Source organism: Myodes glareolus, chromosome 13, assembly GCF_982192425.1.
Source record: "Myodes glareolus chromosome 13, mMyoGla1.1, whole genome shotgun sequence".
Taxonomy (NCBI): Eukaryota; Metazoa; Chordata; class Mammalia; order Rodentia; family Cricetidae; genus Myodes; species Myodes glareolus.
The window spans coordinates 75,618,075-75,635,708 of record NC_142038.1 but is presented as its reverse complement, the minus strand read 5'-3'; the positions used below and the strand labels follow the sequence as shown (position 1 = coordinate 75,635,708).

Here is a 17,634-nt window from a genome sequence, read left to right as displayed (position 1 = left end):
TGGTGTGGCCTAATCCCAGAGACACACCTCCTCTAACAAGGCCACACCTCCTACCCTCCTAATTCTTCTTAAAGAGTCCACCAACAGGAAACCAAGCAAGCAAATACATTAGTCTGTGGGAACCAATCTCATCCAAGCCACCACAAGAAAAGACATTTTAGAAAGGGGGAAAATGTTTTGCATTAATACTTTGTCTCCTATAGACCTGTGCCAGCTGGGGGGCTCAGGGCAGGGAGTCATTATTAACAAAACTCCATGTGGGGGATGAGAAAGCCTTGACTAAGCCCTCAGCCGCTCCACAGTGTATAGAAGAACAATCTAACCTTTCCTGGGCCGGCACTGGACGTCCAGGTAGGAGCACAGGTAAGATCCAAGAATTTAGGCTCACGGATGTTTGGCCACTGTGGTTGTGTTTGGATATGTTTTCCTTGTTGTCTTCCACATTGGGCTTTATGATGTCACTGCCAGGCCTCCAGCCAGCAGGAAAGACTTCCCCACACTCGTTTGTTTACTGAAAGGCCTAGACTAGTCAGAGAGCCTCATTCATGAAGTAGGTCATTGACTATGATCTGGACACTCTTGACATCAATGATCAAGATGACTCTGCAGGCAATGCCCTCATAGTTTCTCAACATGCCGTAATTCAGGAATGAACTCTTAGTCACATCAGCAAGCAGGGAAATATTCAGGGGACCCCAGGTTCCCTCCTTCATTGGGGTCTTCTATGCCAGGTAGGTGAGTTGAGAGTGCACAGATTAAGTCCTCACAGCCCAGCTTTTGGGAGTCCTAGTGTGATTGCTAAAAGTGATGAACTCAGTGGGGTACATGAAATTGAAGTCCAGCCAGTAGACTGGACTTACCTTTTTAGTCCAAAAGCTTGACTTCCTTAAAGGCGCTATCCATAGCCGTGAAGTCAGAGGCTGACTTTCCATGTGTGTGTTGCTGGAGGACATGACTGCCTGGGCAAAAGTCAGACACGCAGGTGATCAGACACGACCTGACATAGAGAACAAAGATATCACTGACTAGAAAGGAAAATCTTAACAATGGTCAATGAATACAAGTAAAAGACCTCAATATAACTTGGTGTCAGAAATATGCAACGAAATCTTACTGTGCATTCTGTCATCCTCTAAACTCCCCAGATCTTAGACCTTAGGTGGCTAATTTGTTAACTGGGGTTATCTCCCTAGTGCATTGAGAGTGTGGGAAGCAAGCATAGCACTAAGATCTGCACAGACAAGAGGACCTGTCTTCACATTTTCAGTCCCTCTTAAGCAATATTCAGCCTGCTGGAGGGACATAGTTGTTGGTGTCCTGGGAACCCAAAGTTCTTGGCCTCTGCAATAGTGAAGGGCAGAGAGGTGGCTCCAGAACCTGATATACCCACTGTTGCCCTGAGTTACAGAGTGGTCAAACTCCAGGTAATTCTCAGTTGAGACCAATTCCCAATCACCAAGAGTGGTACTATCTCTTTCTAGCACATTCTGGCCTGAACCAGACTCTGTCATCTGTACCCTTGGACTTATTCGCATCTTGTCATCTGCTAGCCATGACTGCTTCTATGGCCTTTCCTCGTCTGAGGGCCATGGCGAGCCCAAACTGAGGCTCCTGGACTGTGTCTGATCCCTGATAACGGGGCCCAGGCGTCGCTCAGGTTTTAACAATGAGTTCTCTCTCACGATGGTATCTAGCTGCTGGCTTACTTTTGGAAAGCAGCTTCTGGGACCCTTCTCTGTGCTGCACCACGGACACCATGCAGGGCTTGCCTCGCTGCACTTCCTGTCTTTGTGTTCATCTCTGGTGTCCTCCTGTTTCTTTTGTAGACTTCTAAACATGTCCTCGGTTACTCTCTTGAGATAAAGTCCACATTTTCTCCTCTCACTCTCTCCTTCACTAGCTCACACATAAGCAGACTGTCTGCTATTCTGCCCAGAAGGACCAGCTCATGATCTTATAAAAAATAATAGAGAAATTGGAAAATACCTCACTGTAGCTAAGAAAGCTGTTTGTGTACACATGGGTGATAGCTCATGGTCATTCCATGGACAGGGATGTATTTTCATAAATGTTTTTTTAATGTTAGAAATTCTTCAATAATAGGATCAGAGAAATACTGGAATTCATTACTGCTGTGGAGTTTTGGAATTTCACACATAAAAAGGCAGACATCCAGTTAGATCTGAACTTCAGATAAGCACAGAGTAAGTTTTTGTTAAGTGTAGGTATGCCCAAGAACATATTTAGAGTAAAATGTGGCGTGTAAATCAGAAATCAAATCTAACTGGATAACTTGTATTTTATCTAGCAATCATACTTAACTTGCCCCCACTTATATATTCCCACCCTACTGACACCCAAAGAAGCCAGTTAAAAATCATTTTGTCTCAAAGCCTATTTTATCAGTGGTTAGTATACTACACCTGCTTGCTTCCTCGTTCTCTTTGCTTAGAATGCCTCCTTCCATCCTTCCACTCTAAGGCTGTGTTTGCTTTTGCCAGTGAGGTGTGTTTCTTTCACGCAACAGAAAAATGAATCCTGTTTTTAAATCTGTGTCTTTTGATTGGAGAATTTAGAAGATTAATATTCAGGGCTATTCCTGAAAGGTATGCATACAGTTTGTCATTTTATTTTCTTGGTAAAGCTTGTTAATGTTCTGCTCTTCAGTGCTTTCTGCTACAGTGCAGATCATTTCCTCCTGTGTCTCATGGATGTGCTATCTTCCTCTCTGCTATGTAGTATTTCTTCATGGACCCTGTAGTTCAGGGTTATCATGCAGAGTCTTCTTTCTCCTCCGATTATGGTGGATATCGTAACCTGAGGTTTTAGTTACTGCTTTCAGGTATTAGAATAGGACAGCACACAGGAAAGACCCTTTTATACAATGTCATAGTCCAGTACTTCTCAAAAGAAAGTATATTAGAATTTTTGAGTTTCTTGGTATTTCTTTGAAAGTTTTAATATCAGCCATCTTTTCTTTTCCATTCCATTTCTGTCTTTGACTTTCAAGACAAGAAAATAGAAAGTTGACCAAGATTTTGTACTGATATATTATGTCCTCTGCCGTGAGGAAAATCTCTCACTGTTCTACAAATCTGTCAAAGGGTTCTCAATGTCATTACTAGCAATCTTTCTTCTCACTAGAAGAGGCCAGCTTATCCATCAAGCACAGGCGGAACTGCATCCACCTCTGAGCAGTTCTGTGGTCAGTCTAGTTATGGAAACAGGGTCCATGATCTAGACAGTAGAGGCTAGAGAACCAGGGCAGCCACACTGAAACACACTGTGAGAAATGCTCTTGACATATCAGGTTCCTGATCAAAATTACAGTGAAGACCTTGACCTCCACAAGTTGAAACCAGACAGGGTCCTGTGCTTGCTTTAAAGCTCTGTTGATTTACTAGGCTGTATCGCTGCACATCCGTCCATTAGACACACATGTTCAAAGACTCACACATTGCTGCATGGCTGTCTGTAACAGATCTGCTTGATCCTTTTGGAGGCAAAACTTAAGTGCTACAGAAATGACAGATTTATGATTTTCTTATACAAATGTTAAGTAACACTGGCCTGAATTTTCTCTTTCTGATCATTTCGCATGAATTTCAGATTCTTTCATTCAGAAGAGCTCTGAAGATGTATTCTCTTTTAGCTCTTGCTAAAATTCTTTTTTCATAGCTGTTCACACTGAGCATATGTTACAGAAAAGTGATCCCTTCATGATGTTTTATCTGATCCACTCATAGATCTTAGTATAACTGTGAGATATTTACAGGATTTTGGGTAATCTTGGAAAAAATTCTGATATGACTATTATAAATCCTTAATAGAGTTTAGCAATGGATGAAAGTAAAGTATTCTAAAAGTTTGTGAGTCTCAGATCAAGATTATTTGAAATTTTATACGTGAATATCTATCTACTTTGACATCTAAAATTTAAATATATTGTTTTATTTAGGTATGCCAAAAGTCATGTGAAGCTGATCAGAGGTCAATGACTCCTTTACTGGTTGGTATATTTACAAGAAAAATATTTATATAATTATAAACTATAAGATGAAAAATTTCTTGAGTATGTAATGTGTATTAAAGTTTGAAATTATTTATAAGTTTAATTGACACACCACTTACTACAGAAGATTCTGTTTTTCAAAGGGAAAATACTTTGCTGTGTCTTTGGAAACATTAAGAAAGAAAACCTAAGTTCAGTGGGTAAAGGCCCTTGTCACCAAGCCTGAGGACCTTGTTCAATCCCTAGGCCCAACATAATGGAAATAACTGATTGCAACAAGTTGTCATCTGACCTCTATGCATATACACTGGAATCCACATGCCCCACACACCAAATAGATAGATAGATAAATGATAGATAGATAGATGATAGATAGATAGATAGATAGATATAATTTGAAAAACACTATTTAAAGAAATCAAACTCTTATAAAACAATTGAATGGGACTGGATATGGTAACACTCCATAACAATGTAGGATATCTGGAGTTAACTATAATTGATTATACACTGTAAACAATTAATTTAAAGCATTGCAATCATTATAGGGGCACATGATACAGCACACACACAGAGCACAGAAGATAACTTTGTGAAGTGGTTCTTTCCTTCCACCTTCATGTGGGTCCCAAGAATCTAAAATAGGTCATCAAGGTTTCGTCGCCAGGCAACCAGCATCTTTACTATTAAGCCATCTCCTGTTACTCAAATTAGTGAAACAAAAAGATTTTTAAGACTTCCATTACATGAAGAATTGCTAAATGTTTGAGGTCATCAGTGTGTTATCATTGCACACTATATTCACACATGGACTATCGCACAGACTGTACACCCGCCATGTGACAATGTTCTAAAGGAAGCGGATGTGTCATCAACAGTTAGCCTTTCTCAGCTCGCTGTGAAAACTGAAGTGTCATTCCCAAGGACACACAGCTCATGCTTCAGCCAAAGGCTTGTGCTCCAAATACACCCACACGACCTTTAGATGAGACATTTTCTGTAACTAACATCGATTCTGTGAGCATAGGTGGCTTAATATAACGCTAGCAAGATGAGCAGCTTTGACACTGGTAGCTCCGGTGTGGCTGATAACAGGGCGTGTGATGACCTGTGTTCTGAGCCTAATTAGCATGATAATGAGGGGGAAGGAGGGTAGGAACACTATGACTGGAGAACGTAGCAACAACTTTGCCAAGTGTGGTGAATTCCTCTCTGAAGGCCCAATCTGTAAGGCACACAGTAGTTGACAGCTTTTCTGAATTGTTGCCCAGACCAGTATAGACTCATGGATGTTTGGATCCTTATCTCTTCCTCCCAGGGCGGCTGTGCCAAGCCCTCAACTGCCCAGACTGTGGTTATCTCTGTCCTTGATGTTACGGCCTCTAGGGTCAGGAGTCCAGCTTGAAAACAGCTCATCAATTACCCATTTATAGGTGGCTTTCAGTGTAACACTCCTAACATCCCAATGTTATCTTATCTCCCTTTGATCTTAGGACAGTGCCTGAGCTTTATCAAAACCTGGGCATCACTGGGGACTCCTTCAGGCTGCTATTTAAAAATTAATTAGGTCATTCAGCCCTTCATAAAAGTCACGCTAATAACAATTTGGTCAATAGGAATTCTAGTATAGTTAGGGAGCTACATCCAACATCTAAATTGAGTACTTACGTTTTTCCCCTATGTCTATTTTAACAGCATAGCTCAGAAATTGGGAAGCTCTCAGGTCAACATACAAAAAGGCTCGTTAACTGTTCTCAGTTCAGATTCTACCCCACCTGAGCCTAAAATGGACAACAAAATCCAGAGCTGGGCTGAAGGCCCAGTGTAAGCTTCAGAAAATTCCAACTTGCCTTCCCGATCACAGTCCTGGTCTAGCTCCATCATCAGCCACCTTGACCTACATTGTATGAAATCAGAGATTTCTATGATCATTTCTCCCTCACAGACTCTATGAACTCTCAAATGATTGTCAGGAAAAGTATTTTCCCATTCTACTAAAGTTCTGCTCTGTTGCTTACACACAAGCAGAGTTTGTGTGTGCTTGCATGGCTGAAAGGTAAGAGAGAACGTCAGGAAGTGAGAATAAACTCAAAGCCAATCAAGCTAGGCTGTGACTACTGTCAGTCCTGAAAGCCGCAGTTTCCCAGGCTTTAGGGCCAGTCTTCCTTATCATCTGTTTCTCTGTTAGGCATCACGGTAAGCGTATAACAATGGGCGATTATGGCACAATGAAAAAGACTTGATGGCATTTGGCAACAAAGAGCTTCATAAAGGAACTGTTGGCTCCCCTTTGTCTGTGGTTAGGTGCCGATGAAAAACAGAAAGATTTAATTAATCACCCTAGAAACTCATTCCTTTAAGATAAATTGGAGAAACAACCCAGACTGTGTAATTTGATTGAAGACATTAACTCATAGTCATTACCATTTGCAGGATGTTTATTGAGCTGTATGAAATGAAATGGTCATTTATAGAACTTCTTCATTCCAGAAAATTCTGGGACCACCTAAGTAGTTCGACCATCTCTTTTCTGAGGACAAAGCAGAGAAGGCCCTCCAGTGTCTCCCATGAGGTGCTGTGTGGGAGAGAGACTCGGTTCAGCCAAGTCACCATCCCACAGCGGTTCCTTATGTCTTAGGAGAAGATGAGTCAAGCTGTGTCAAATCCATGAGAACAGCTTGTGTTCACAGCAGAAATCCAAGGACTGAGAAAACATGGAGGCATACAATTCAGTTTACTGAGTGCTGAGGGTGAGTGCCTGCTGTCCCAGCTGCCAGACAACACGTGGGCATGAGGCTTCAGGGAGGTCAGCCAAGGAGGCAACCTCAGTGGGGCCTGATCTGTGGTTTCCAGGCTGTGCCAGATTCGGATCTCTCCAAAATCAAAGACCAGGTAGGTTTTTAAATTGTGACAAGTCATTGAGGAAAAGGTATAAATTTCAAAAGAAGATGGCTTTGTCAATGTTCTTAAAACTTCCCATACCACCTACCCTCAGAACCCAAAGAGATTCACTGGGAGACTTGCTAAGGAAGAAGCGTTAGTGTTTTGTAGATTTCAGTGATACATTAGTGACCAGGCACATCTATGTTTCATCTTACTTGAGATAGAGTCTGATACTTGACACCCACCTTTGAAAGCTGACGAGCATAAATTTGAGTGTGAGGGCTGGGCTTCTATGCAGAGTATGCTTTGATTGCAAGACAAGAACATGACGGAGTGATTTCCTAATGCTGCATTAAATTGCAGTAAGAATTTATTATAAACAAACATGTGATTATTAGCTGAACCCCCGTGCCATGTAATTGCAACAGCATCTCACTAATAGCAAGAATGTTCAGGCACTTACAGGGTCTTCTAGTTGAGGATACTGCTAAGGCCCAGAAGGTAGCTTGCTATTATGAAGTGCCAAACCAAGACAAAATTTCTCTCAAGTGTATCTGTTAGGAGTTTTTCTAACGCAAGCTCTCTGCCAATGCAAAAAAAAAAAAAAAAAAATCCCAATTAAGCCAAATCACAACAAGCCAAATTAAAAAATATCCAGGTTTAATTTGATTCCCACACTCTCAAGTGGCCCAGGGGGGAACTGGGAAGCCTCTACCGCGACCACCTGGGGGAGAGGAAAGAGACCTCAGGGAACTTTCCGGGGAAGCAGTTTAAATAGACTGGGGGAGGGATCAAGATTTTGGCGGGCTGTCTTGACCCTCTTCTGGGGAGGAGTCAAGGCTTGGTGGGCACAGGGATAGGGCCTCCAAAGGTGGAGGTCAGAGACCAGGATTTGGGACTTACAATATCTACTTCAGGACCCACCACCTCTTCTGTGGGGAGGGAAGTGTGACTAATTGCACTGGAGTATGGTTTTAGACATTGTACCACTGCAGCTTGAGTTTAGGGACTACACCATTCTGCTAATATCAAAATAATTTCATAAGCCACTGTGTAATAAAACTAAATGTAAATATGCATACTCTTTAACTTATGCTGGAGTTGCATCCCTATAAGTCCCTCACATGTCAGGAAAGCTGTAAGTCAGAGTAACTCAGAGTGTGTTTAATACTGCTGGCCTTCCAAGCTGACAAAATGCCTATTTCAGGAACAGAACACACTGGAAGATCACTGTTACCCCAGGATTGAGTGTAGCTGGGAGCTTGGGAGCTGTGACTCACTGTCACTGCCTAACATTATGAGACTATTCTGCTCCTACCAGGATAGGAAAGAACAAACCCTAAACCTGAAAGTATGATATCTGTTAACTATGCTTTGCTTTCCCACCACAACAAATCAAACCACTGTCAGTGGAACCATTGTAAGGTGGAGACCATCTGTATTCAAACTTTGGGTAACAGTGAATTATCCTGGCAATTGATAAATAAAAGCAGCCTGGTAGAGTGAGTAAAGTTTGGTTTGAATATACCTAGAAATAGAACATGATGTGCCACCAGCTTCTCAGTCCAGTACAGCTAATGATTAAATATAAGTTAAAAATAGGCATTTGTTTATGAAATATTTGTTAGACTCTATTTAAACATAATTTCTCAATTTCCTATTTTTCTTTCTTTAACATATTTTCATAAAGGGATGATGAACATATACTTCTGGCACACTCAATATTTAACATTAAATTAGAACCACAACAGGATCCGAAGAAAACAGAATTGGAAAACCATATGAGTACTTAAGCCATACAAATGAGTGAGGTAGAAGTGAGAGGCAGACAGAATAAATGGTCAGAGTAAATGTTGTTGCTAAACAATGGTTGTTCCTAACCAAAAGTTCTCAGTACTGCCTAGAAGTCATTGTCCAAGGAATTTTAACAGGGTCAAAACCTTGGCAAGGCCTCTTAAATTATCAACGGAGAGTTTAGATTTGTTTTGGAGTGGGATTTTTAAAAAAGATTGTTTAAAAGTTTCATTAAATTTCCTCCCACAGAACATTTAATTTTTAACATGTAATCAAAAGGCCTTTCCGAGTTAACCAAACACTGTAAACGGAGAGGTTGACAGCAGAGGAAAAACATCATGGAAAGGGGTCCATGGGTTTTCATATTTGCAGTCAATGGGCAGGATCCACTGAGACCCTAAGGTTGCTGGTCTATTGGAGTTCACTATTCTGGCACCTCTTTGTGGTGTTTCTCTATATTTTGTGTTAAGGAAGAGAAGTGGGGAGCATATATAGTATTGCATGTGCTCTGAACTAAAAGCCTGGGAAGTGGGGTATTTATTGCAAGAGAGAAACAGGGTGAACAATCCTAAGCACCAGGTCAAGAAGACACAGCAGCCTAGAGAAGTCCAGGCTAGTGAAATGCAGAGGGAAAAATGGATGGGAGAGCATGTGTTTTTGACTAGGAGAGACCCCATAGGCTCATGTGTTTGACTACTTGGTCCTCAGCTGAGGACATTGTCTTAGAAGATTATGGAAGATCTAGAAGTCTCGCTGGAGGAAGTGAGTCACTGAGGGCAGGCTTTGGAGTTTTATTGGTATGTCTCCACTTCCTGTCTGTTCTCTACTTCCTAGTTGCAGGTGTGTGGTGGTCAGGTGGACTCTTTCTGCCATGCCTTCCCTGGTATGATTAACTGTACCTCTTCAAACCATAAACCAAAATAGGCCCATTCTCCCTTAAGCTGCAGTTGTCAAAAATCTGATCCCAACAAGTAAAGAGATTAGCAAAGGAAAGGGAGTCAGGGAAAGTGATAAGAGCTTTATAATAACCCCACCATAATGAAACTCCGTGAGGCCTCAACAGGTTTCACATGTTCCAGAGTAGGGGCATATGGATTAGGAAAATTAGATGGGAGGAACAGAGATACGAAAGAAATACAGAGACATAGGATAGAACTGGAGGGCTAAACAGTGAATACTGAATACGCTCATGTTTATTGTCCATAGGCTTATCCAATCCAAAAGGGGGAAGAAGACAAAAAAATGCTTTAACGTGACACAAAGGACAGAGCAATCACCTGCTTCAATACCTGAGACATCAAGCCTAGTGCTTCCTCAGTTAAGCATTCTGTTTTAGGCAGGACATACATTGACTACACCTTAGCCTGCGTAGGCAGCCACTCCCTCTGTCAAATCTCCTGACCTATCCTTGAAGGAGCAGGAATAGGCTTGAATTCTCTGGCCTTTGGTCAAGGTGGAGCAGACCCACTTTTAGGCAGTTCTCAATAAACTTGCCCTTTATTAGGTACTTCTTTTTTTTTTTTCCAGGTCTCACATCTTCACATAGAGCAGTGGTTGTCAGTCTATGGCGTGATCCCTTTGGGGCCATGTGTCAGATCGCCTGCATAGAAGATATTTATATTACAATTCATAACTTTTACAAAATTACAGTTATGAAGGAGCAATGAAATCATTGTATGGTCTGAGGTCACTACAACATGAGGAACTGTATTAAAGGGTTGAAGTATTAGGAAGAAAGAGAACCACTAACAGAGAAACTTATAGTCTTGGATATTTTGCTATGGAAAACAGATTCTAGCGTTATTGTAGTAGATAGTGAATTGACCAAAAGGCAGTGTGTGGAGAGAAATAACAGGAGGGCTAAGAGTAAGAGTGAGGCAACAGACACAGCTGAGAACGAAGGACCCCATTGCGGAGGCTAACGCATGCTGCCAGGAAGAAGCTTGAGAAACAGAGGCTGTGACCTCCCCAACAGGGGCGTCTAGCACAAGATACAATAAAGGCAGAAAAATAGATGGAGAGAGGAAACAGGCTTGGTCAAGCAAGCCAAGATGGCTGATCTCTAAGAGAACCTAGTTAGTAGCAAGCATGACCAAGGAAAACCAGAGCACTGGTCTGGCTGCACTAAGGATGACCATGCTGACAATCTGAAATTCCTATGAGCCTGGTTTGGATAACAGACCTAATATCTTTTGTAGATAATGTTGGCAAGATGGAGACGTCGTGGTAAAAGGCCACAAAATGAGGCTCCCTAGAGGGGCTGAAGTCACCGGTGTGGAAAGTCAGAGGAGGTGATTAGCTGCAGTCCTGTTTCCTGGCCATCCCTGCTCATGCCCACTGCATATGGTGCCTCCTCTCCAGGCAAGAAGAGTGGTACCAGGCAGGATTCTGCAGTCGCATTTATAGAAGTTGAAAAATGAAAAAAACTTAGATCTGAAGTTTTGATTCTTAAAGCCTCTTAATTAAGCTCTTACCAAGCATAGACATTGCTAGGAGCAAAGGGAAAATAATCACAGTACCCATGTGCCTCGTTTCCTCCTTCACTTGCAACTCTGGTAGCTGCAGAGGTCGCAGGATGAAGGCTGGCCTGCACTCACCTCTAGCCATGTCTTGCCTCTGGTGGACAGGAAGTGAGCAGCAGTAAGGCCTGATTTAGGGACTATTTGATTGTGTCTCACTCAGTGACCTCTGGCTGCGGTGGCTGGAGGGGAGGGAATTCCTTTATTTAAAAACAGGGCCGCAGGAGAGCTCTTAGGACCCTGATGGACCCGGAGAGGAACAAAGCGACACCACCGACTCCCAGCTCTTCTGTGAGGTGGTGGTTGCTGTCAGAGCTTGCAGATTCACTCACTGCAGAAGGCACTAAGGTCTTGGCTAGCAGACTCCACCCCGTGGGATTACTAAACCAAGGCACAGAAACCCTTCTCTTCTTTCACACCTGGAGCTCCCTCCCAGTGTGACTGTTTCTCCTGAAGCTATAGGCATCTGTTTTTGAACTTGCTCCTTAGAGACATAAGCAGGATTACAGTCTGTGATGGCTTTTCTCATTTCCTCTTGTGTGCTCGCCTATTCCTCTCTTCAGATGGCAAAGCAGAACCCGCCATGTGAGTGACTGGGGCGCCAGCATACGGTGAGAATGTTTAGGAGATGGGACATTTTGGTGTTGTCTCATTGGCTACTAACTACCAGGGGAAATCAAATCCCTAAGGATTCCCAAGCCTCTTTACCAGCACAACAGAAAGATCAAACCGGGTCTCCCTCTGAAGATTAGGAATCTTCTCCAGTCCCACGTCATCATTAATTATCATTCTGGTCATCGGTGACTCCAGTGCTGTGGGCCTGGGACAAAGAAAGTGGATTAGAGCCAAAAGATAGAGGTTTCAGTACCAGCTCTGCTTGGGAACCAGAGGTCCACGACCAGTGACTTTAAATCCAAGTGTCAACTTTCTTCTCTGTGAGTGGGATGACACCAAACCACCTACACAGCAGGCTGGGAAGATGTCCAATGTGCTCTGTGAAGCATCTCTGTCAGCCTCATGAGGCCTGCGATAGTAAGTAAGAGTCACACTTAGCACACTCATGGGCCAGCTTGTTTTCTATAAGCTAGGCCACAGAAGAGCCCCCCAAGCCCAGGCTCACGGCTTATGCTCACTTCTTTGCTGTGCAAGTAAATGGCTAGGAAAACAAAAATGAACATTTCTACTCACCACGCTTTTCAGTTCGCTGTGGGAATTCAGCTTACAAGTTGTGAGTTCTTAGGTGATTTTTCTCAGGTCTTTCAGTCCGGTGTTAATAAGAAGATTCGCACCTGAAACGAAGCCAGCAAGGGCAGGAGCTTCAAGTATACTTTTTATCAAGACCCAAAGAGTACATACACATAGACAATGGGGGAAGGGGACATATCATAAAGGCCAAGAGCTAAAGAAAGAAGCCTGAATGGGACGCAGGAAGAGGCCCCTGAGTCTGCAGGCAGGCAGACTCACCCGTTGCCTCGAGTCAGTGCTTTCTTTCAGCAGTTTGGGCCGGCTTTGGAAGTTGTGACTGACCGAGACAGTGAGCAGCACTATGCTGGCAACCACCAGCTGCTGGTTCCCGGACAGTTGGTATCACAGGAAACGTTCCGAGGAAGGTAGCTTGTCAGTACCTCCCCACCATGCCCCATTACTACACACTGCTCTTACAGGTGGTGGAAGAAAACCACCATGAGGCCGCAAAGGCATCATGACCACACAGAGATATTTTTTTTAATCTCTTGCTTCATTCCTCTGCTTCTAGAAGTGCCATGTTTGATTAGAAACTTGAGAATCTAAGCTTTAAACCTAAGGACTCCCCCCACCCTGTTTTCAGTCCCTATAAATATGACTACAAGTTCCCGTTTTCTCTGACCCTGCCAGTCCTGAAAGCAGGCAACACAATGTGCCGGTATGAGCACAGGTGTGCCAGCAAGTAGGAGGGGGCTTGACCACTGACCCCATGTGAAGGTACCCACATGACATCAGAAGCTGTTTAGCACTGACGTCTTCGTGGGTGTCAATAAGTTGGAAGTACCGCATGACTACAGGTCTGGCCAGCACGTCAAAAGCCCACGCTCAGCATTGTCATCTGCAAATAAAACGTTTCCACTGAAACCGGGTTTAGGATCAATCTTAAACCAATCAGAAGCAACAACTCCTTTTGTATGTAAACAATACCTAATGGTGTCAGATCTGCTCATTAACCTTGCTCTCTCTCGACCTATCCTCCTATGGCACAGAGTATCCAGGATCTCTGCTAGGGACACAGTGGGGCCTTTTGGGTAGTTTCTCCTTAGTTTTTCAAAATGAGTTTCAAATCACTGTCCATTTACCCCAATTCATTCTAGTATCTGCTAATACCCCTTAAAATGGTCTCTACATGTGCAGTATGGGAAATTTATATTTTCCTGTTGTTAAAAATTCATCAGCATTTCCAGATCCACCTGAAGGAAACAGATTTGTGTCCTGCTCCCAGGGATGCTGTGAAGATCAGTTATATGAAGTCTGAAAGATGCAGCCTGCTGGTGGAGAAATATGATATACTAACATCATGCTAACTGAACATTATTTTAACATATGGCAAGGAACTGCAGCCATCCACCTGTTTCAGAATAGCCCAAGCCTTGCCCTGGGGACAATTCTTGGAGCCTGTCACCTGGAGGAGCTTACCTCTTCATTAGGCACACAGAGAGCCCACCACTAGTGGATCCAAGTTTTGGATTTATCCACAATGCCACACTCCCCCAAATACAGAGTATCCAGATGATAAGAAACTTCCTGCAATTCCCCACTCTGTCTTTATTCCTGCTCCACCTGTCTGCCCCTCATCCCCCATCCCATGACAACAGAGTTTTCATTTTCCTGTGGCTGGTTCCGTGGTGGAAATGTAAGCATCCTTGAACTTTTTCCCAGATCTTGCATATTTTCTTAGGCCTGATCACCAATTTCTGCTTTCATGGAATTTTAACAATCATTCCAAACCCATCATATGAAAATAGAATTTAGTTGTAATTTAAAAAAAATGAGTAGAAGGGAGCCAGTGGCACCTCTTCCTTGCTGTGAAGACTGATACAATAAATTTAGAATTGAATGTTGGATTTTACTATTCCATCGATAATAGTTTTTCATGAAAATTTCATAGTGATAGCCACAACTATACAGTATGTGGCTGTTATTATTGTTGTCTAGGTTTCCTGAGTTTTGTACTTGTGGCTCTAAGGTAAGAGGAAACACTTCCCAGAAACAAGAAGAGCTCTAAGAAGAAGAAAGTAGGTCTATGGAATGGGTTACAAACGGTCCCTTGGTAGAAAGCTTCCCTGAGAAGAGTGGGCAGAGAAGATGGAAGCTGGAGAGAAGGGGTGCTGTGAAGTGTTGGCTTCTGCCCATGGCAGGTCCTGACGCATGAACTCACTGCAGCTGTGGTCAGCTGTGCAAGATCAGTCCAACAGTCACTGCTGCAGCAGGCAGCACCAATTGGACTCAGTGGGTTACAAAAGCAGAACGCGTCCCCTTTCTTCTAACTTAAAAACAAACAAGCACACCTAGCTTAGCCAAGTCTGCTGGTGGGAAAACATCACTGACTCAAAGCCTCACTATGCACACAAGAACAGGCAGACAGTCCATGGTCAGCAAGTTTCTGTCTAGGTCCCAGCACCCATGACTTTTCTCACCATCTTTCCTAAAATGGTAAACATACCCCCCCCTCTCTCTCTCTCCCTCTCCCTCTCTTTTCCCCTCTCTTCCACCCCCTATCTCTCCCTCTCTCTCTCTGCGTGTGCACACTTCTGTGTCTGTATATCTCTCTATATGTGTATCTCTGTGTCTATGTGTGTATGTATTTCTTTGTGTGTGTGTGTGTGTGTGTGTGTGTATGTGTGTGTGGTTCTGTGTATCTGTTTGTCTGCTTGTCTATGTGTGTTTTTGTGTGTGTATCAGTGTGTGTGCACATGTGTGTGTCTATATATATATGTATCTGTGTGTGCATGTGTTTTTGTCTGTGTGTGCATGTGTGTTTGTCTATGTGCGTGTATCTGTGTGTGTGCTTGTGTATATGTCCATGAGTATCTATGTGTGTGTGAATCTGTGCAAGTATGTTATTTGTCTATGGGTGTCTATGTGTGTGTGTATCTGCGTATGTGTGTACACGTGTGTGTTGCTCTTTTGATGAGAGAGTGAAAGTGATGGGAAGGGACCATGAATGACAACTTCATTCCACATGTTCTCAGAGGTTCCAGTTGACACAAGTTCAGGAAATGAGACATCCTCAGAACTGCTCCTGAGGAGCGTTGGTTTACTTGCAAGCCCCTTTGACTCACTTCGTTGTTGGTGATATTGACTTTATAACTATCGGGGGAAGTATCCTGTTTGTTTTCTTGTCTTTGCTTGCTTTTACTTCTGGCCCACTCACTGTGCCTTAGAACTTACAGTGTTTTTATAAAGAAAGCTAAAGCCCTTGTCTCATGGCTTTCCTATGATCTGATTGGAAGCGCTGGTGAGGAAGAGGTGTCCTGGCATCACTGGGAGGCATTGATGACCCAGCAATAAGTCACCAGGACAGGGACATGATGTCGGAAGAAAGACTGTGAGCGGCAGGGGGATTGCCAAGGGTGACTGTTTGGGCGACCTCCCAAGAAGGAATTCTAGTAGGGCCCTGCTGTGGTTGAATATAGCTTGTCTCCCAAGGATTTATAAACATCATCTTTATTATAGTGGTGCTTAGGTACTGGGCCCTTGAAAAGGTGGAGCCTAGTGCTAATGGGGTCTCCACCATCATGAATGAGTTGATGCTGTCTCTCTGGAGTCTTCAGTTCCTGTAGGCATGGTTTAGTTTCTGCTCTAAAAGGGCAAGGCTGAATCTGCTTCCTCCCTCACTGTGGCTTGTGACTTTTCATGGGGAGGTGTGTACACAAATCTGTTCACCCCAGATAGAATACATAATTATAGACCAAAGACATGATGCCGCCCAAGTTAGCAAAGTGAAACAATAAATTAATAGGAGATTCTCACAGGAATGTGGGGGATTCAAATGCAGTTATATCACCAAAAGCTCACCCAACACGACTGAGAACTACAGTCCCTGCATGATTTGCCTGGAGCGTCTCCTCTCCCCACCAATAGCCATTGCTTATTTAACCTTAGGGCTGTGTGTCAATCTTTTAAGTTTCTAAAATCTTCTTACTGGTGAGTTTTGTTTCCTTCCTAAGCCTTGTAAATTTCATTTACTTCCTGACACGAACTACATCCCTGTAGTGGTTTGAAAGAGAAATAAATGTACTTCATAGGTCCTTCCCTTCAAATACTTGGTACCTGGTTAGTGGCACTATTTGGGGAGATTTAGGCCATTCCGCTTTGCTAGAGCAAGAACATCACTGGGGTCAGGCTTTGAGATTAACGCCTTGCTAGTTTCTGTTTACTTTCTCCGCTTTCTGCTTGCTGTGGAGGACGCGAGTTCTCCGCTTTCTGCTGCCGTCACTATACCTGTGAGAGGCCCAGGCCCCACAGATTCAGTGAGTCCATAGCCCTAGCATAACCCCCCAGCAGCCCGACTCTGGGTTCAGAGCAGAGAAAGAAACACACCCTGAAAATGGGTCCAGAGCCAGGGGAAGAGACACTTTGTCCTTGAACCTAGAGCTGGAATAAAGTCCCTGGGCCCTGAACCCAGGACCAAAAGAACGGACTAAGTCCCTAGATTCGGGGTACACCAAAGATATTCACCTTGGTCCCAAAATTAGAGTCAAAAAGGTAAAATGAACCAAAGAAAGAAACACAGTTTAGCCCCAGAATCAGAGCCCCTGACACAAAGCCAGCCAATCCCTGAGCAGGGAAAACGGACCAATCACTGAGCCCCTAGAGGCATGTAATTCCCTTCAGTCAGTTCGAATTCCTCTCAGGCCTGAGAATCCCCTAATATCATAGGGGGCAGCCAAACCCAAGCCTGGGAATTTGGAATTCCCCTCACCTCACCTGGGCAGCCAATCACAAGTCTTTGTGATTCCCAATTGGGAATTCCCAATTCCCAAAGTCTTTTCCCTATATAAACCTGCTCTTTTCAGTGCTCCGGTCTCTCCTGCCCTGTCTCTGTTGCTGTGTCACTGTTGTGTCTTCAGACAGATGGAGGGACCTGAGTTAACGCACAATCAAGACTTGGTGCTTTTGCATCTGATACAGTCTTGGGTGATATTTTGGGGATGCAGACTTTGGGCATAACACCTGCTACTTGTTGCCACACCGCTACTCTTCCATCATGGACTCTTACTGCTCTGGAACCAAAAGCCCCAAATAAGTGTAAATGGAGACTGAGGCTCTTCTCTCGGTTCCCTTGGACATGGTGTTTTATCACAGCCACAGGAAGGTAGCAAATAGACTCCTTCCTCCCTTCATGAGGACAGAAGAACAGCAAGTCCCAGGTCAGGGAGAATAGCACTCTGTGTC

General features: G+C 43.5%; 1 pseudogene; it reads right to left on the bottom strand.

Annotated features, from left to right (window-relative positions):
• Positions 1–223: 223 nt before the first annotated feature.
• On the bottom strand, positions 224–1,535 carry LOC125409178 (peroxiredoxin-2 pseudogene; annotated as a pseudogene).
• Positions 1,536–17,634: the final 16,099 nt, after the last annotated feature.